Source organism: Leptidea sinapis, chromosome 36 (assembly GCF_905404315.1).
Source record: "Leptidea sinapis chromosome 36, ilLepSina1.1, whole genome shotgun sequence".
NCBI classification, from domain to species: domain Eukaryota; kingdom Metazoa; phylum Arthropoda; class Insecta; order Lepidoptera; family Pieridae; genus Leptidea; species Leptidea sinapis.
In genome coordinates, this window is record NC_066300.1 from 1,071,044 (window position 1) to 1,091,305 (window position 20,262).

Here is a 20,262-nt window from a genome sequence, read left to right on the forward strand (position 1 = left end):
AGGTGTACGCGCTTTTTTTGAAGGTACCCATGTCGTATCGTCCCGGAAACACCGCACAAGGAAGTTAATTCCACAGCTTTGTAGTACGTGGAAGTAAGCTCCTTGAAAACCGCACTGTGGAGGACCGCCACACATCCAGATGGTGGGGATGATATCCTAATTTGTGGCGTGTCGTGCGAAGGTGGAATTTGGCGGCAGGAATCAGGTTAAACAGCTCTTCTGAATACTCCCCGTGATAAATGCGGTAAAAGACACACAATGAAGCGACGTCTCTACGCAACGCCAAGTGATCCAGCCGTTCACAGAGCACTGGGTCCCCGACAATTCGAGCTGCTCTGCGTTGCACGCGGTTAAATGGATCGAGCTGATACTGGGGTGCGCCAGACTACACTTTGATATTATGTACAAATAAGTACAAATTTACCGTTTTCGGCTTTTACAACAACAGCAGCTGTATGCTGTTGTAAAAACATCAAGGATCCAGTATTTTAATACATAATTTATAATTTACTTAATCAAGTGTAACTGAGCCAAAATGACCACTGATATATTTACTAATCGGATTGCTAAGCGACTTGCCAGCCAAAAATGGATTCAAATGAAAATAGCATCATCAAACTGAGATGCATGGAAGGCATGGATACTCCTCAATGAAATCAATAGGAATGGGGTAAATTGCTCATTTTACACGAGGCTGTGGGTTTGGTGGAATCTGCTATATTTCTTGGTATTACTCGGAGGATTATAGGATATTATATATTAGGATATTAAGGATTCTGTTGAGTCATTGTAGGAGTCTGTTCGCCAGACTGAGTTCTGCAGCATACGCGGTTAAAAAGATTAGACAATTAACTGACATAGATACGGCGCGAGTAGTTTAGTTATTTCCATAGTAGTATAAACAATGGTATATTGCTATGGAGCAACGCTGCCGATATTAATAAGCTTACAATATTTGTGTTGCAGAAGAGGGCTATTCGCGCTATTTATAACCTAGGTCCTAAAGAATCAATAAGAGCAAAATTTAAAGAAATTAACATCTTGACTGTTGCTTCTCAATATATTCTTGATATATGCACGAAACATAGGAACATAAGGGAATTTGCTAGAAACTGGCATAACCATAATGTCAACACCAGGAACAGAATAAACTTATAATGCCTACTAATCGGCTAAGTCGTTGCACGGACGAGTAAAAAACGAAGGACTCCGCGCCGTGATACTAGCAAGTGAAGCACCGATATGCTAGTGTATGCGGTTACGGGGGATATTAGTTACACAATTTTTTCTGCCTTAAATAATCATATTTGGCCACAAATACTGATATAGTATCGTTTTTACACTTTTTCACAACGCACGCATTTTTAAAATATTTTATTATGACGCAAACTGATCTGGCACAGACGATGACAATTCCATAATGGCCGCCTATCGGCCTGTAGTAGTGTCTGTGCGTGGGGCTATGTATTTACACGTTAATCGGCTTGTTTTGGTGCTACACTGTTATGTAAGGTGACACGGAGTCCTTATTTTTTTACTAGTCCGTGAGTTGTGGAAATCTTTTGTGGAGCGATTGTATATGCTTTTACAAGATCCCAGAAAATGTTCAAAACAAATGTATTAGGAAACTCAAAAGAATTGTTCAAAACGTTTGTGTAGTTATAGGTTGCTATACCTTTAATGACGCCGCACCGCAGGTTATTAAATAATGATTTTAATTGTACGATATTACTTTGTAACCATATTTTTATGAAAAAAACAGATGGCCGCTCACCTTCACAGGTCTGAGGCATACTTTTTGGAATGGGTAGTTTTTCACTGTCAGTAACTGATATCATATCCTATTTTAAATAAAAATATTTGAATTGTTCTAGTGAGCAAGTTGCTCACGAGTTTCATACGCACGCACTTTTTAACACACTTGCGAGGAAAAAAACAAGCATGTTACATTGCATAAATCTTTTTTTTTTGGTTCTGTTCGTCTATCTGGACAGGCAAAGGGGTCAAAAGCCCATACAGCCAAGTCTTATTTTTATTTTTCTATTCTTCAGTCTTCACTTTACACAGCTTGTTCAAAGTCAAGCTAAGTCTTTATATCATCTTCATCTTCAAACATAAATAGTACAATTTCACATAAAAGTAGTATTTCGTGTTCTTCATGTTTCATTTTCTTCATATACATATAGGTTCGCATGAAAGGCCGAAGCCAAGTCTTTTATTGATAATATTCTTGTTAAAATGAAGATCAAGCTTAAACCCCGGGCGGGTTTAATAATAATAAACTTTTATGATATAATACTAAAATATAAATCTTATATACCTTATAAGAAATATATTATATTTAAGGTATAACTACAAATATACTATTTACATTTATACATTAAAATTTACATTATAAACACAAGTCCAATAATAATTTATGGACGAATATGTTTTAAGTCTGTGTAAGGGATTGTGTCAAAAGCCAAGCCGTATATTCAAATTTCGCCTACCGTTGAAACTATAAATTTGTTAAGCGGCACGAAGCAGTCATAAGTTTTCAATAACTGCTGAAGTGAGCGCGGGATGTTTTCAGCATACTTATAAATATCCAAGAGGCAGTCTATCAATGTAAATCTTTGAAGATTATATTGGGGACAGTCAAAGAAAATGTGATCAAGAGTTTGGATGGATAAATTACAGAATTGACAAGTTGGAGAATCTTAAACACCGATCCTAAATAAATGAGCACCACTACGAGAATGTCCCAGACGTAACCGACAAATTGTGGTGTAAAATTTTCTGTGTAAGTATTTTTTCTTTTTAACAAACCAGGGAGGAGAGATTTCGTTTTTAATGTCGGCTAACCATTTGCCCTTTGTTTGAACAACTTGTTGCCAATACTTCTGAAAGTCTTGCAAGAATGTACCTTTAAAATGAGACAGTGCATCTGTGTGTGGTATGGGAATGTTCAAAGCAGTATGTATCTGATTACTATTCACAATAGATTTAGCAAGATAATCAGCTTGTTCATTTCCTTCCACGCCTATGTGTGAAGGAGTCCAGAATAAAACAATATCTTTTGTTAGGGATAAGCATTGATATTTGTCTCTAATATTGTAAATGATGAAATTAGTTGTAACATTACATTTAGGATATTGTAAAGCTTTTAAAACACTCATGCTATCCGTTATAACAATCCAATTATTATATGACTGTTCTCCAATATATTCTAGAGCAGCATATATGGCAGCACATTCTGCTGTGTATATACTAGCCAAGGTATTTAACCTATGACCAAACCCACTCCGCTGTTGTATGTCATAAACTGCCATAGAGACAGCAGTATTACTTTTAGATCCATCAGTATAAAGTTGGTTATAATTTTGCCACTCTGACAGCATACTATATACATCTTCCTTATATTTTAATGATTCATTAATAATTATTTTAATAAGTGTATATGGTATGGTATGGTATGAGCTCCTGTTTCCGCAATTAAACCACTAGCATGGGTCTATTTTGGGTGCAGTAATGGCCGGTTACTCCAACCAGCCCAGCTCCTTCCAGAAGTTCAGAACATTCCTGGGGTGTTCACAGACTTCTTGGAGCGACCTTGTATTGGTTAAGGTTTTTGCCCGTTGGTTGGCCACCCCCGCACATTCCAGGATTACGTGAGCGACCGTTTCGTCTTCGGTCAGACAACCTCTGCACTTAGGGCTGTCCGTTACGCCGATTGTGAAAAGGTGTTTGCTTAGTGATGTGTGACCCGTTAGGGTGCCCACCATTATACGGATGTCATGTCTGTTGAGGCTCATAAGTCTACGTGTCAGTTTGGGCGATAGTGCAGGTATCGCCACCTTCGACTGTCTACAGCTTGAGACATTCATCCATCGGGTGTTGTGTAGGTCGTTGGTGAGAGAGCGTATCCATGAGCGCATTTGGCTGAAGGGCAGTGGCAGAAGTGGCAATGGACCAGACATGTATTTGCCGATGCCCGCCTTGCAAGCTCATCCGCTGCATCATTACCCAACGAATCACTATGTCCCTTGATCCATTGCAGAGTTACCTGGTTATAGGAGGCAACTTGCTCCAGGGTTTATTAGGAAAAGCAAACAACTACAACTTACAAAGTAGATACATAAAGAAATAACAATTAAGTCTAATAAAATTGTAGTCAGATACGCTATCCACATCTTACTATGAAAAACTTAGAGGTATTCAATGTTAGGTACAAAAATAAATGTTTATACAATACTAATTGAAACTAAAGAGAAATACACAATGTTTGGTGACATTCGTGTATTAGTGCTGAGTTGTGTGTGGTACCCTTCAGCGCTGTTAGTACCGCCATACTGTCAGAAAGAAATCTGATGTTGTGGCCATGTAAATTTCATCTTAATATAGCGCTGGCGGCTTCCTTGATGGCTACGCACTCACATTGGAAGATGGAGCTGTGTGTGCCCAAGGGTATGGAAATGTGTATGTGAGAATATGCCGGCGCCAGTTCCAGTAGCCATTTTCGAGCCGTCTGTGTAAATTCTTAGTTCGTTTACACCTGACTGGTCAGCATCTTTCTCATATAGCTGTATGTGATAGTTTTTATGGAAGGTATTTGTTTTAGTTAGTTATCTTATCACATGGTGCCTCACAGAGTGGATAATCCTTTGTTACCCTATTCCAGAGCTTATCTGTTAGGCTGTCTTCATTCTTCCATACACCCAACAGCTTTAGACGTAGAGTCGCCATATTCGCTTCTTTAATAGGTGTATATTTTGAATTATAAGAATTTAAATACACTGGCCTTCAAAAGTAAGTATCACACTTTTAAAATTGGGATGACGTTTTAAGTCCACAAGATATACTTTCGAAATAAAAAGGACTCCAAGGAGAATTTAATTTTGTACATAAAAACTTTATAGTCTGTAACCTTCTTTTAAGAATTGGCTGAAAAAAAACTTCAAAAACAAAACCATTCCTTTTTCAAAGTGGACGTTTCCGAATTACAATTTTACCATTCACATTTTTCTTTCTGTCTTAAAATTTTTTCAAGATCGATGGGTCTTGTTTTAAAAATTTATGCTAAAAAGCACATAACATTTATTTATCATGCCTCTTTCAGTTGATGAATGTGCTAGGATCATGGCTTTTCTGGAACTAGGCATCAGTATGCGTCGCACTGCAAGAATGGTGGGTGTGACGGTACGAATGGTCCAGAAGGTAAAGCGAAGGTACGAAGAGACTGGACACCATCTGAGGAGAACTTGTAATGGCAGACCCAGGTGTACCAGTGCCCGAGAAGATCGTTATATTAATTCCACTGTGTTAAGAAATCGCCACCAAAATGCGGTTGAAGTCCAGCAACAGCTATTTCAGACCCGGAGGGACTACATTAGTGACAGTACAGTGAGAAGAAGACTTGCTGAAGCAAATTTGAAACCCCGAAGACCAGCGAGTGGCCCAAAACTCGAGAGACAGCATCGAGTAGCGAGACTGCGATACGCCCGTGAACACATGCAGTGGGATGAAGAAGAATGGTCAAGAATTTTGTTTGCAGATGAGTCTCGATTCTCCCTTTACATTTCTGATGGAAGGCGAAGTGTTTACAGGCGACCTGGTGAGCGATACCTTCAAGCCTGCATCTCAGAAAGAGTCCAATACGGTGGAGGCAGTGTACATGTATGGGCTGGCATATCTTCAGAAGGTCGCACAGAGCTAGTAGCCATAGGTAATGGCACCCTCACTGGGCAAAGATATGCTCAAGAGATTCTCAATGAGTATGCAGGGCCGTATTTAGCAAATATGGGTGATGGATCGATGCTGATGCATGATAATGCCCGGCCACACACGGCTCATATCGTACAAGAGTATATTCAGGAGGTCGGTATCAGCGTAATGGCTTGGCCATCAAGAAGTCCTGATCTCAACCCGATTGAACACGCCTGGGATGAGCTTGGGAGGCTAGTCAGAAATCGCAGACCACCACCTACTACCCTCAGGGCACTAAAGCAGGCCCTGGTAGAAGAATGGGAGAATATTCCCCAACATCGGCTCCGAAACCTAGTGTTCAGTATGCCAAACCGGCTCGAAGCTGTAATCAGAGCTCGAGGACGCAATACCACTTATTAAAAATTAAATAACATGTAATACATTTTAGTTGAATTTTTTTACACTAAACTAAAGATGTCTATTTTCATTGTTTTATCTTTTTTATGTTAAAAATGTTACTAATTTATAATTTTAGTTTCTAAGAATTAAAGCCTATAAAATTTGCAACAAAACGTTTTTAATCTTAAATCTGTACCTTCTATAGTTAAAAAAAAATTAATTTGAAAAGTGTGATACTTACTTTTGCAGGCCAGTGTAACATGGCCGAAGTATACTAGAAAATAGATTATGATCACAAGAAAAATGTAACAAATCAGAGATGCCTTCTACTTGATAGTAGGAATTATTGTCAGTTCGGTTGATATAGTCCTGTATCTTTAATAGGAGTGGATGATTATTAATAGAAGTTAATTTGAGAAAGAATTTTGTTTGTAGATATTTGAATCTAAGAGCTAGTGGGGGAATATTATATTCTACTTGTAATGATATAATAGGAGTTGACCTAAAAACGCCTGTTATGATCCTTAAGCATTTATTTTGTATTTTTTCTAATTTATTCACTAATGTAATTACTCCACCATAACAAAAGAAGGCATACTCAAAATGGCTATGGACTAATGACTTATATAGTGTTAGCAAGATGCGTGGGTCTGCACCCCAATATGTACCAGCTAATGATTTCAGAATATTGCAGGCCTTTAATGCTCGATTTTCTAATATTTCAACATATTTGTGCCATCTAAAATTACTTAAAAACGTAACCCCTAAAAACTTTATTGAAATCTATTGAAATTTCCTGAGTACCATAATATATTTTTGCATCTCTTATTCTTATAGAATGCTTTGAAAATATTACTACTTTGCTTTTCTCAATACTGACCTCAAGACTAAGATATTGAAAATAAAGCTCCAATATTTTGAGTGCTACATTAAGATCTAACACAACATTTGATAAATTAAGTACTGAACTATACACTACTAGAACATCAGCAAATTGGAGGTTAGAAACTATTACCCAAAACAATATTTATTTGATTTATGTAGATTATAAAGATCAATGGACTCAAAATTCCGCCCTGCGATACGCCTCTATATGGATATCGAGGACCTATTAATTGGTTATTGACTCTAACATAAAGTTTACGACCATGCAAGAAATTGAATATCCAACTAACAATTTTTTCAGGGACATTTAAGGATAGAAGAATGGATGATAATTGTTCTAAATCAAAATTATTAAATGCTCCTACAATATCCAAAAAACACACCAGCCAATATCTTATTGTCAATCTGGGCACTATGGATGTCAAGACATAAATGCTGTATACTCTCACATGCAGAACGACCACATCGAAATCCAAATTGATTATTAGGTAAGAGATTGTTACTTTCAATATAAAATATTAATCTCTGTTTTATTAATTGTTCAAAAATTTTACCAACACACAAGCTTAGTGTGATAGGACGATATGAATCAGCTGAACTAGAATCTTTCCCATGCTTTAAAATTGGAATTAGACAGTCTGTTTTCCATTCTTCTGGAATAGTGGAGTTCTTCCATAGGAGATTTAATATTTTTAGAAACTTATTTAAGTTAGAAGAGTTTAGGAGTTTAAACATTTTATAGGAGAGCCAATCCAAACCGTATGCAGAGTCCTTTCTTGATGATAGACCAGCTTTTAATTCTTCAATAGTAAAAGGGGCAATCATAAAAGAGTTGGTGCTATTTAAAGGATGATTATTGTGAATAATTGTCAAATTTGGTACTGTATCTGGAGTATATTTGTGTAAAAAGTTGGATATCCAATTATTGCTAAAGAAACAATTATTATTAGAATATAAGTTCTTAAATTTCCTCATTTTTGTCCAAATCTGTTTCATTGGTGTTAACCTATTTATGGTGGAGCAAAAATCTGTCCAGAATTTACGACGTTCAAGTCTTAATATACATTTTTTCTTTGCTTGAGCTTGCTTAAAATGAATGTAGATTTGGATATTCCAATTTGATTTGAATAACAGATAAGCCTGTTTGCAATCTTCTACCACTTTAGTACATTGCCCATTCCACCAGGGAAGTTGTCGCTTTATTTTAGGTAGATTAGTAACATTGTTACAGTGGTAGTTGGTTTTAGGTACTGAATTTTCTACCGCTCTAAGAATTATGGAACAGAAGTTATTGTAAGACTTCTGTAGATAACAATTATTTATATCAAATTGTTTTAACTAGTCATTTACTAAGTTCTCATATTGGTCCCAATTTACTATTTTCAGATTACTGATTACAGATCGGAATGTTGGATGGAATTGAAGAAGATTCAGTTTCCGACACTACCATGGAAAATTTTGTGATTGTAGGCAAGTGATAGCTGCCCAAAGAGTCCCGATGAACTTGCCATTCACAGCACTGGAATAATGAAGATGATACTATTGTTAGATCTAGTCCATTTGGTCTCCAAGAATTAGTACCCACTGTAGTTGGTTGATCATTATTTAAGAGCATTAAGTCATTATCGTCCATTACATCCATGATGTCTCTACCTCCAGAATTGGTTCTATTACAACCCCAAATGGTATGGTGAGCATTAAAATCACCAGCAATTATTAGTGGTTTTGGAATACTATGTAACAGTCTATTAAATTTAGATTTGTCAGTTAGGTACACTGTTGCCAGGACTATAAAAGCTAACAATGAGATGTCTTTTTGTTTGTATTTAATTTTGATTGCTACATTTTGCAAGGAGTTATCAGAAAATGTTTCTAACTTTTGAAAATAAATGCCATTTCTAACAAAAATTGCTACACCATTGTGATCATTAACACAATCATTTCTTAGTATTGTATAACCTCTGAGAGAAAACTGTTTATTTGGTTTAAGCCAAGTTTCTGATATAAGTGCTATGTGTATGTCCTGCTCATAAAGAAGGTTTTGAAGCTCAAGTCTGTTACTCAACAGACTTTGAGCATTCCACTGTACTATGTTAAGTTTGTGACAGTTGGATTGGATAAAATTAAATTAATGATGTCTTGTGTGTTCTCTGTCTTATTGAGTGATGGAAAGTTTGTTGGATGTTTAAATAAATCTGATAATGGTGTTTTACTTTTATTTTTACTATCCAATATCTTTTTTTGTTTTATAGGGCATTGATCTGATACTGCAAGATGGTTACCTTTACAGTGCACACATACTGCTTTGTCAATAGGTATAGTACATTCTTTATATGAATGATTTTCAGTGCAGATTGAGCAACATTCTTACAGAATTTAGCCAAGTGGTCAAACCTAAGGCATCGGAAACATTGCTTAACTGGCGGCACATATGGTCGCACTGGTAGACGCCACATCTTTAAGTGAACGTAATCTGGGAGTGAAGTAGATGACGCAAAGGTAATAATGACTGCCTGTGTAGGTTGTAATATAAAACCACTATCGGATTTGTTTTTTTTCATTATACGCCGAACAGAAATATTTTTTTTTGTACTTGACAAAGATTTGAAAATTTTTTTGTTGGACATATCAATGGGTACGGAGGAAATCACTCCAGACAATTCAGTGGCACCAGCTGGGATGGACGTCTTAATATTTTGTTCCCTTAAAAATGTCGTGTTGTCTAGGAATGTATTAGCCAAATTGGGTCGTTCAAACACTACTCCTATCTTATATTTGTTGAGTTTCTTAAGATATTTAATGCCTTTAATGAAACGCGATAAGTAGCTACTAAGAGTAAGCATGTCACGACTACCAAGTGGCTGTTCAGTGACACTCTCTATGAAGACTATAAATTCATGACCGGCACCTGCGTCTTCCGGATATCGGCGTCAATAGTCGGCCACCCTATATGGCAAATAAAAGTTCTCGTGGTCTTCCAAAACTGTACGCGAATCTGAGTATTCGCTACTTTCAGAGGTGGAATCTAAAATAGACTCACCTTTATCTCGTTCCGGCTTGGTTTTTTTCCGCCTTTTCGACATCTCTTAGCACAAACCTAAATCACTAAATATATAGACTTTTACTTATACTAAACAAATTAAATGATAAACATATACAAATACTTAGATACTTTTCAAAAATATGAGGATGATATACAATATAATAGAAATATTTAATTTTATAGTTAAAAAGACCGCCCTAAGCAACCAAGAGTTCCCGCGCTTTTTTTCCATTGCATAAATCTTTTTTTTTTTCTCTTCTTTTGGCAATAGCGTTTACTTTTTGCCAATAACGTAAATTAAAAGATTGGGAAACTAAGTTAAAAAAGGATACGGAACACGGGAAAGGATCAGATAAGTAGAAAGAGGATTGAAACGGATATTAAAAATTTCATAAATATACATATATATACTTGCTACTTACACAACATTACAAATATTTAAACTTTAATATGATTTTGAAGAATGAAAGATGACAATATTTTATAAAATTTACATGGATACATAATTAGACAGGATATACAGGTAGGAAAAGGAACATTAAGAGATATTAGATCATTCAGAACATGAAAAGAAAATGTGATCTAGATCACATTTATCGGATTCACATTCACACATGTCAGTAGATACAATGCCTAATCTATTAAGATGAACAGGAGTGAAAACATGACCCAAACGCATTCTTATGATAGAAGAACATACTAACTTATTGCATTTGGCACGGAAAAACATTAATGCTTCAAAGCTAGTACCGAAAAGAGGATAATTAATGGATCGATGAATAGGAGCTTTTATGTTGATAAATTTCTTAAAACTATTGATTAGACAAGGTGGTTTTTTATTTGACCAATATGCAGATGAATCTATATAATGAGAAAGTTTCTGAAGTTTGTTATAAAGAGAGTGGTTAAGAAACTGAAAAGATCGGAATATAAAATTGTCTGCTAAATATTGACGACGTAGATGTAGTGGAGGATCACCACATTCTACTTGAAGAGCATTGATAGGACTTGACCGCATAGCACCAGAAACTACTCGTAAAGCGTTGGACTGTATGAGATCTAGTTTTTTAAATGCCTTAACACTACCAGGCTCCAGCAAGAATGTACCATAATCTAATATACTTCTTATAAGAGCATTATATAACAAGTTCATGCAAAAAGGGTGCGCACCCCACCAAACACCTGACAGACATCTTAAAATATTAAGAGTACGCTCACATTTAGCATTTAGGTAATCACAATGTGGGATACCAGTTAGTTTCGAATCTAAGACAATTCCCAAAAACTTAACATTATCTTTAACTGGAATCTGATAACCCTCATAAAATATAGAAATAGGAGGAGGAGTTCTTGATCTCGTGAATAAAACTATTGTACTTTTTTCAGGTGATAGATCAAGGCCATTTAAGTCCAACCAAGTTTTTAAATTTATCAGCGGTTGTGTTATAGAAGAACTAGCTTTTTCAATAGAAATGTCACGACAGTAAATTAATAGATCATCAGCATACTGAAGAACATTTACATTATTAAGTGATGATTTTAAATCGTGTGTATAAATATTATACAATATTGGGCTAAGTACTGATCCCTGGGGGAGGCCCTTTGAAACAAGTCGAGTAATTGACTTCCTGTCATCTAGTTTCAGGATTATGTATCTTTCGGAAAGCATGTTTATGATAAAATTTGTTAATAGCAGAGGTATATTAAGTTGTAAAAGCTTACTCTTTAAAATACTTATAACGACATTATCATAGGCACAATTTATATCTAAGAACGCAGCTATTACTGATTTATTATTTGAAAATGATAATTGAATATCAGAAATGAATATACTTAAGCTATCAATAGTACTTTTCCCACGTCTGAAACCGAATTGGGATTCACATAATAGACCGTTATGCTCAACAAACCATTCTAAACGATTTTTTATAAGATGTTCTGTAATTTTCATCAAAACAGAAGTAAGTGCGATTGGGCGATAGGCAGAATGGTCTGAAGAACACCTATTAGGTTTCAGTACGGGAATTATTTCTTGACGTTTCCACGTGGAGGGGATGTTACCAGATGTCACTATGGAATTTATAAGAGATAAATAATAAAATAAAGCATCATCATCTAAATGAGAGATAAAGGAATACGGAATACCGTCCAGTCCAGGAGCAGAATCCTTAACATGAGACAATACACCTTTTAGTTCAGTGAGAGAAAATATACTGTTTAAACCAAAACAGTTATCATTATTTATATTTATTACAGGGTAACCAATTATTAAGTCTTCAGGAACGAAAGGTGGAGCCAATTTATCTAAAAAGCTATTAACTAAATGAAAAGGGATTGATTTTGGAGATGAATCTTTGTATGCAGATCTAAACCTTCTTATATTTTGCCATACCAGAGATGGTTTGACATCAGGTGATATTGAATAGCAGAAATTTTTCCAGCCATCAAATTTCTTTTTCTTTAGAAATTTTGAAGTTTCTGACATACTCTTTGTAAGAATTTCAAAATTCTCATCAGTGGAGCATTGACAGTATGTAATTTCAGCATATTTTCTTCTCTTTACTGCCTCTGTACATTCGTTATCCCACCAAGGAGGAGAAGGAATAAAACCCAAAGAGCTGTTTTTACTTGGAAATATCTCATTGGCAACCTCAATAAAGATTCTTGCTAAAGAATCTGCGCACTGAGAATCTGTACCTGGATTAATTTTTGGAAGTGTAATAATTTTGTTTTTTATTAGATCTTTATATAAATCCCAATCAACATCATTAAGCTTTTAAACGAGGAGAATAAGTATTATGTAATACTTTATTGTTATTATTGCAGGTTGGAAATGATAATAATAGTGGGAAGTGATCACTACCAAAAGTAGATCGTAATGGATCCCAGGACAAAGAAGAAGCAAGATTAGGTGTAGTGACTGTTAAATCTGGAGCACTTGGGCCCTCGTCAGGATGAGAACGTCGTGTAGGACGACCATCATTTAATATACACAAATTCACTGAATCAAATATATCTATTAATGTGTTACCATAACTATTAGAAGATAAGTAACCCCAGGATTCATGGCGACAGTTAAAATCACCAAGGAAGAAAGGCTTCGGAAGAATGGAAATAATATCTTTAATTTCATTTAAGATTGCAGAAGAAGGATGAGGTATATAAATAGATACATAACAGATATTTTCAACTAAAGCAGCAATAATAGAAAAATCATTACTGTGAGAAGGAATAGAGAAGAGAGAAAAGGAAAGAGGGTGTTTCACAAGCATGGCTACTCCACCATGCCCATCCACACGATCTTCTCTGAGACATGAATAACCACGAATCTTAAATAAAGATCCTGGTTTCAACCATGTCTCTTGAAGAGCACAGATATAAGGTTTATATTTATTTAATAAATAAATAAGATCACTTTTTTTAGGAGTGATGCTTTGACAATTCCATTGAAGAACTTTGTCCATTATTTGGTTTATAAATTTGAGTAATTGCAGAAACTAATAAGGCAGCGTTGGACGGTGAAAATTCATTCGATTGACTAAGAGATTTTATAAGAGAAATAATTAAATCAATTTCATTTTCTTTGTTAATTAATGCACATCCATTAGAGGGTTGGGGAATATTAAAATCCCTTAAAATTTCTTGGTGAGCAGATTTGTCATATCCTTTGCTAAGTGTAGGTGGAGGCTTTGGTTTAACAAAAACAGTTTTTTTATATGAAGTATTGTTTATAGCGTTACGCTATACACAGCCAATAGGAACAGAAACATTATCTTTTATTTCCTCTTCAGACCACTCAGCTGGTACTCCTCTGACTATTCCTATTCTACTCACAGAAAATGATGGAATAAAAGCCTTATATTTTTCATTTTCTAAATTTTTGTTTTCAACAAAGTCATTTGCATCTTGGTACTTAGAAAAAGAAATAGATAACCTATTCCGGCCTATCCTTTTTAAACTTCCATTCACAATATTTTTAATAGAATTTCTTTTGAGAAAACGACCAAATGTAACTGGATGTAAAGTAACATTATCATCGGGAGATGAATACTGTTTCTGAATGTGTACAACAAAAGGAGCAGCATCTAATGAGTTATATAACAGCCTTGCAACAGGGGGCTGTGGCTGTTGTGGAGTGTCTGTGTTATTTTTTTGTATGGTCTCTACTACTATAGAAGAATTATTGCAGGAATCGACTTTGGAAAGAATTTGTTTGTCACTAATGTCTACACATTTGCAATCAATTTCCTTAATATCCTTTTTATCACCACGGTGTTGTCGTCGTCTTTTATTACAGTGTCTGCATATTCTGGGTCGAGCTGACACTCTTTTACGGCCACTAGATGTCTGAGACACAGAACCATCTGTATCCATCGTGCTACCTTCGTCATTATTAGAAATTGTCACTACATGACCTATATCAGGGGCTGTCCCCCCAGGATCATCCGGGGGGTCCATCATATCATAGAAAAGTGAAGAAAAGAAGACTTACCAATAGGATGAAATTTACACAAATTAATACTTTAATAAAAACTAACTACTAAAATATATACAAACTACAACTTATCTGATCAAAATATCTAAATATTTACATGAAATTTAAAAATAAAATGAAAAATTATCAAAATTACGTGCGACTGATCTTAAGTTTCCCGCCCTTTTCCTGGGGTATTTTGGTTATCTCATAAATCTTTCAAACAATTATTATAGGAAATGGCGCTCAAGTTTTTTTTTTTGCACGCGCCAAATGTAAGGTGTTTGATTACTTATAGCCATAGCCCATACAGCCTACTTTAAAACTATAATTATTATAGTGATAAAATGCTTATATTTTATAAAAAATTATTGTGAATTGTAAGTAATTTGATAATAATAAATGTTTTTTTGTCTATATTAGGGACACGTTTAGTATTGAAAATGTATTTTCCGAAAATCTTAATATATTTTCAGCGACATAAAACCTCTGTTTGTACGTAAGAAAATATTAAATATTGTTAAATTGTAAATGCTCTGTTTACTCTCATATAATTTGCAGTTATTTACCTACTAACGCAAGTTAATATCTCATGTTATATTTACTATGTATCTATTACCTATTTATGGGAATAGCATTTTTATTATATTGGGAATTCAAAAATATGCTGTTATATCGAATGTATCTACCCATATTTGTAGCGTAAAAAAACTTTTTAAAATAAATATCAACTCCCAACCACGGACTAACAAGTAAAGCACCCTTTAGCTAGTGTGTGTGCAGTTACGGGGGATGCCACACACAAATTATGTCCCGTTATTAGTCATAGTTTATATAGCCACATTAGGTACGCTTAACTATGATTTTCTAATTTCAGATAATCAGATTGTTTCCTAAATTAAAAATAAATATCGTAGGCATAGTATGAGTAAATAAATAAATTACATAAAAAAACAGGTACACCTTGATTGCCGGTTTTATTTCTGTATCCATGTCTTGTTTGCAGTATCTTTGTTCTAACTGATGTGAAAAAGACGAAAATGAATTACCAAAAAAATTTGAAAACAAAATTTTCTGAACAATGCGGGACTCGAACCCACGACCTCTGGCGTTCCGTCCCAGTGCTCACCCAACTGAGCTAACCGTTCGAGTGACGTATCGTCATAAAATCGTGTTTGCCTTGTTCAACTCCTCAGGTTGTGGCTTCATCTACAGGATTTACTTTACATTTGATAACCTGCTGAACCCCAATATTTGCATATTAGGAAATTGTCTTAAGATGTCGCTCTTGTAAATGTAAACAATTTGTTATGTTTTTAAAGTGAAAACCCTCACTTCTAGGATTAACCCTCACTTCTAATACAGAAATAAAATTTGAAAACAAAATTTTATGAACGATGCGGGACTCGAACCCACGACCTCTGGCGATCCGTGCCAGTGCTCTCCCAACTGAGCTAACCGTTCGAGTGACGTATCGTCATAAAATCTTGTATGCTTTGTTCAACTCTTAGCTCAGTTTAAAAAAATAATGGTTAAGACATACCTGTTGTCATAAATCACTGCATCTTGAAACAGATCATGATTTATCTACTGAGAACAGCATTACATGCATTACTCAATTTTTCGGATAAAGTCCCTGTTTATTTATCGGCCACACTGGATGTTACTGTCCGTCATAGACAATGGTAGATGTCATTATGGCGGCCGATCGGCTTATATATGCGTAAGTGTGTACGTGGGGCTATGTATTTACGTTAACTGGATTGTTTTGATGCTTCACTGTTACGTAGGTGACACGGAGTCCTTATTTTTTTTCGTCCGTGCCATTGTCTACTGTGTCCGTGCTCCAAACATAGATTATCCGACATTTGACACATACTTCAAACCTATCAATAGGTAGCACACGCAAATAAAAGTATTTTGATAATATTAAAGTTATAAGAGGTGTATTAAGTTATTATATAATAATTTTCAGTTTTTGAATTTTTTTAAACATAGTTTTTTGAATTCGTCACTTTTTATTGTCATATATTGAATAGTATTTTTTTTTAAGTAACCATGGGTAGGCCTACAAAAGGTTCCGCGTGCCCTTAACAATTTAAGTAGATCCCCTATTTCACGTTGTTGTGAGACACTGGAATATCTTGAAGAACGTTTGTTAGCTATGAATGACACGCAGCCTAGGTTTCATTTATCGGCAAAGGGGTTAATAATAATACTACATAAATGAGATGAAAACTCCTTAAAACCAGTACACAAACTATAATAAAACTACAGTAACATCATATCAAAACATCGCAAAAATATTAATAAAAAATGTTCATAAAGAAAACTACTGGGCCAAAGTGTAAAACTTTTTTGGGACCAAATAGCAAACATTCCGCATCAAACTTAAGAAGAATCTCGACAATCCTTTATAAGTCGGTTAAAAATAAATAAATAAATCATTCAACTCAAAATACAAAATTTCTTTGTCCTAGAAAATCTTCAAATCTATTTTTTCTATAACGCTACGTATTGGGGGATAAAATTCTTTAAGGCTTATTACGATTGATCTAACCACGAAAAGGTAAAGGTATTCACGGTCTATTTTCCGCAACTCGACGTCTACTATGCTCCAGATTGCGTGAAAACCCCCTTGGTTCAAGCCCCTGTAAGTCTACATTGGGTGCTAGTTTTGTCGTTCATTGAGTGATTTGAAATCCTAAATTGAAAAAATATATTTGAATATGGTGTTTTTAATTGATCGTATAGAAACGAACAAATGTATATATGAATTTGGATAGCCGGAAACAAGAGTACGTAGCGGACGAGAATCGAACCTGGGGCACCGTGGTAAGAGTCAACGGTTCAACCTATTGCGCCACCAAAGCTTCATTAACTTTTTCGCCTCTGTTTGGTTTAAAGTTTGCCTTAGCTAGTTATCAACAAACCAATCAGGCAAAACTAACCAACTAAACATCAATCAGGCGATATGTTGCAGATACCCACAATTAATAATAACTCGTAACATTTAAGTAAAATCAAGTGTCGAGGTAACACACACTAGTGCAATACCCAAGTGTCACGGGCACATATCCCAGTAGCTTCAAACATATGAACCTAAGCATAAAACATGCTACGTAGAGGGCGGAGATCAAAACAAACCTCATAAGACAATACGAACCTAAATTCTTCAATTACTATAATGTCTATTAACGGCCGATTTCAATAACGTATCTCTAGTTACGGATACATTGCTGTCACCGTTTAACGACAAGATCTTATCTTTCCATAGTTATGTCTAATATAGTTGTAGTCCAATGCTTTATGTCGATAGGTTATTGAAATGTAAGTAAGCGTAAAAGGATATATTTGTCTACCTCTAGTAACTTAAACTAAGGCTATCCTTATCCTTTTTTTTTTATTGAATAGGAGGACAAACGAGCGTACGGGTCACCTGGTGTTAAGTGATCACCGCCGCCTACGTTCTCTTGCAACACCAGAGGAATCACAAGAGCGTTGCCGGCCTTTAAGGAAGGTGTACGCGCTTTTTTTGAGGGTATCCATGTCGTATCGTGCCGGAAACACCGCACAAGGAAGCTCATTCCACAGCTTTGTAGTACGTGGAAGAAATATATCCTATCTATGATAAGTTATTGAAAATGGCCGTAAATCATTTAATGAATTACTACATTAAGGGTGAATCTACAATTTCAAGAGACTATCGTTAAGGTAAGTGCGTTTATTAATTCATATAAATCTAAGCTCGAATCTTGGCTGGTCTTCCAGCCAAGATTCGAGCTTAGATTTACTACGTCCACGATGGTGATAGTGGTAGCGTCGTAGACCATGAGTGTGAAGGCATTGGTGTTGAGGTTGTAGCAGTGGTATTTCCAGAATAAGTTGGTGCAGAATATTCTAATGTCGTATTGATATTGCTAGTGATTTTTTTTGTGCTTTTTGAATCACAGTGAGCAATTCAATTTTTGTTGATAGCCGTCGTTTTTCGGGTACTATTTTTAGCTCAGTATATATAACGATAAGAAGAATAATTTATCATCATCATTTTAAGTAAATGGTGCTGTTTGATTTTGTTGTCTTACAGCGAAACTCTGTTGTAAAATATCAACTAGCTGTAACTCCACGGCATTTTTTTTTTTTTGACCCTTCAATTTGTTCTTTAGGAAGAAGCATCACGTCCTTATCTGTATTATCTTCACCGAAATCATTTGCTATGAAGGTTTCGTAATTGATGTGTTGTTATTTGCTGTGGAAAATGATTTTTTTATTTTTACAGACACTTGGCCACAGGCAGTTCGGTCGTAGCATTACACTATGGATACCGACACTTCAATCAGACCTAGTAGTTCATACAACGCGCACGCTTCATTACACAGGCAGTTCGGTCGTAGCATTACACTTTGGATACCGACACTTCAATCAGACCTAGTAGTTCATACAACGCGCACGCTTCATTACACAGGCAGTTCGGTCGTAGCATTACACTTTGGATACCGACACTTCAATCAGACCTAGTAGTTCATACAACGCGCACTCTTCATTACACAGGCAGTTCGGTCGTAGCATTACACTTTGGATACCGACACTTCAATCAGACCTAGTAGTTCATACAACGCGCACGCTTCATTACACAGGCAGTTCGGTCGAAGCATTACACTTTGGATACCGACACTTCAATCAGACCTAGTAGTTCATACAACGCGCACGCTTCATTACACAGGCAGTTCGGTCGAAGCATTACACTTTGGATACCGACACTTCAATCAGACCTAGTAGTTCATACAACGCGCACGCTTCATTACACAGGCAGTTCGGTCGAAGCATTACACTTTGGATACCGACACTTCAATCAGACCTAGTAGTTCATACAACGCGCACGCTTCATTACACAGGCAGTTCGGTCGAAGCATTACACTTTGGATACCGACACTTCAATCAGACCTAGTAGTTCATACAACGCGCACGCTTCATTACACAGGCAGTTCGGTCGTAGCATTACACTTTGGATACCGACACTTCAATCAGACCTAGTAGTTCATACAACGCGCACGCTTCATTACGCCTAATGTGTACCTAGTCGCTCTTAGTCTCGTACCTCGCCTTGACCACTTACTATCAATTGACTAAGATGCTCGTTTATATCGTTAAAGGGCGAATGCATTTCTTATATTACGAAAAAGAAGAGTATGTTCTTATGTATGCACGCAAGAAAGTATAGTAGATAATAAATAACTCTACTTTGGCGTAACAAAACAAAATCCTTAAAAATATTATTCCTCCTATTACATTTGTAGAAAGAAAACATCCAACGATATTATTAATGTATTACCGTATAATTAACTCTGAATTATGATACAAATGGTCAAGTTGACCAACTATCGCCAGGGTGTCTAATTTGAGAGTCTATGTGTGTGGGTGCGCATCGTAAAAAGTCAATCTGATATTATTCGTCCCTAACTCGCTTAAAGAAGCATTACCTCAATAATATAAAGCATTATGCTGGTCTGCAATAACTAGATAATAATAGAGTAATCAGAAGCTGCAGCGTGTATATGAGGCATCAAAGACGAATCGTAAATTACTCGACAATAATACTCGAAACCATTGATGCGACGAAAGAACGACTAGAAATCTCCAAACATGCAATATCTTAGCTTCGTGCAAACATTTAGTCTCCGGAGCGTGTCCCATCCGATTATTCGTTTTCTAAACTGCAACGCAATTATCTCGCGGCTACAGATTCTGTGGACATTGACCAGTGCTCGCTGAT

The 20,262-nt window shown here is 35.8% G+C and overlaps 2 long non-coding RNA genes across 6 annotated transcripts in view; both read left to right on the forward strand.

Moving 5' to 3' along the window:
* LOC126975527 (uncharacterized) overlaps nucleotides 1-13,469 on the forward strand; it is a 169,522-nt gene extending 156,053 nt beyond the window's left edge. For 2 of the 5 annotated variants that reach the window (XR_007731736.1, XR_007731739.1), the window contains exon 2: nucleotides 12,842-13,469. This is a non-coding gene — a long non-coding RNA (uncharacterized LOC126975527). Of the gene's footprint in view, nucleotides 1-11,453; nucleotides 12,546-12,568; nucleotides 12,733-12,841 lie in introns of those variants that run through there. The other 3 variants (XR_007731737.1, XR_007731738.1, XR_007731735.1) reach the window with 3 other exon arrangements.
* LOC126975533 (uncharacterized) lies at nucleotides 6,377-9,184 on the forward strand. Its single transcript, XR_007731745.1, has 3 exons — nucleotides 6,377-7,087; nucleotides 7,274-7,460; nucleotides 8,359-9,184. It is a non-coding gene; the product is annotated as an uncharacterized LOC126975533 (long non-coding RNA).
* Nucleotides 13,470-20,262: the final 6,793 nt, after the last annotated feature.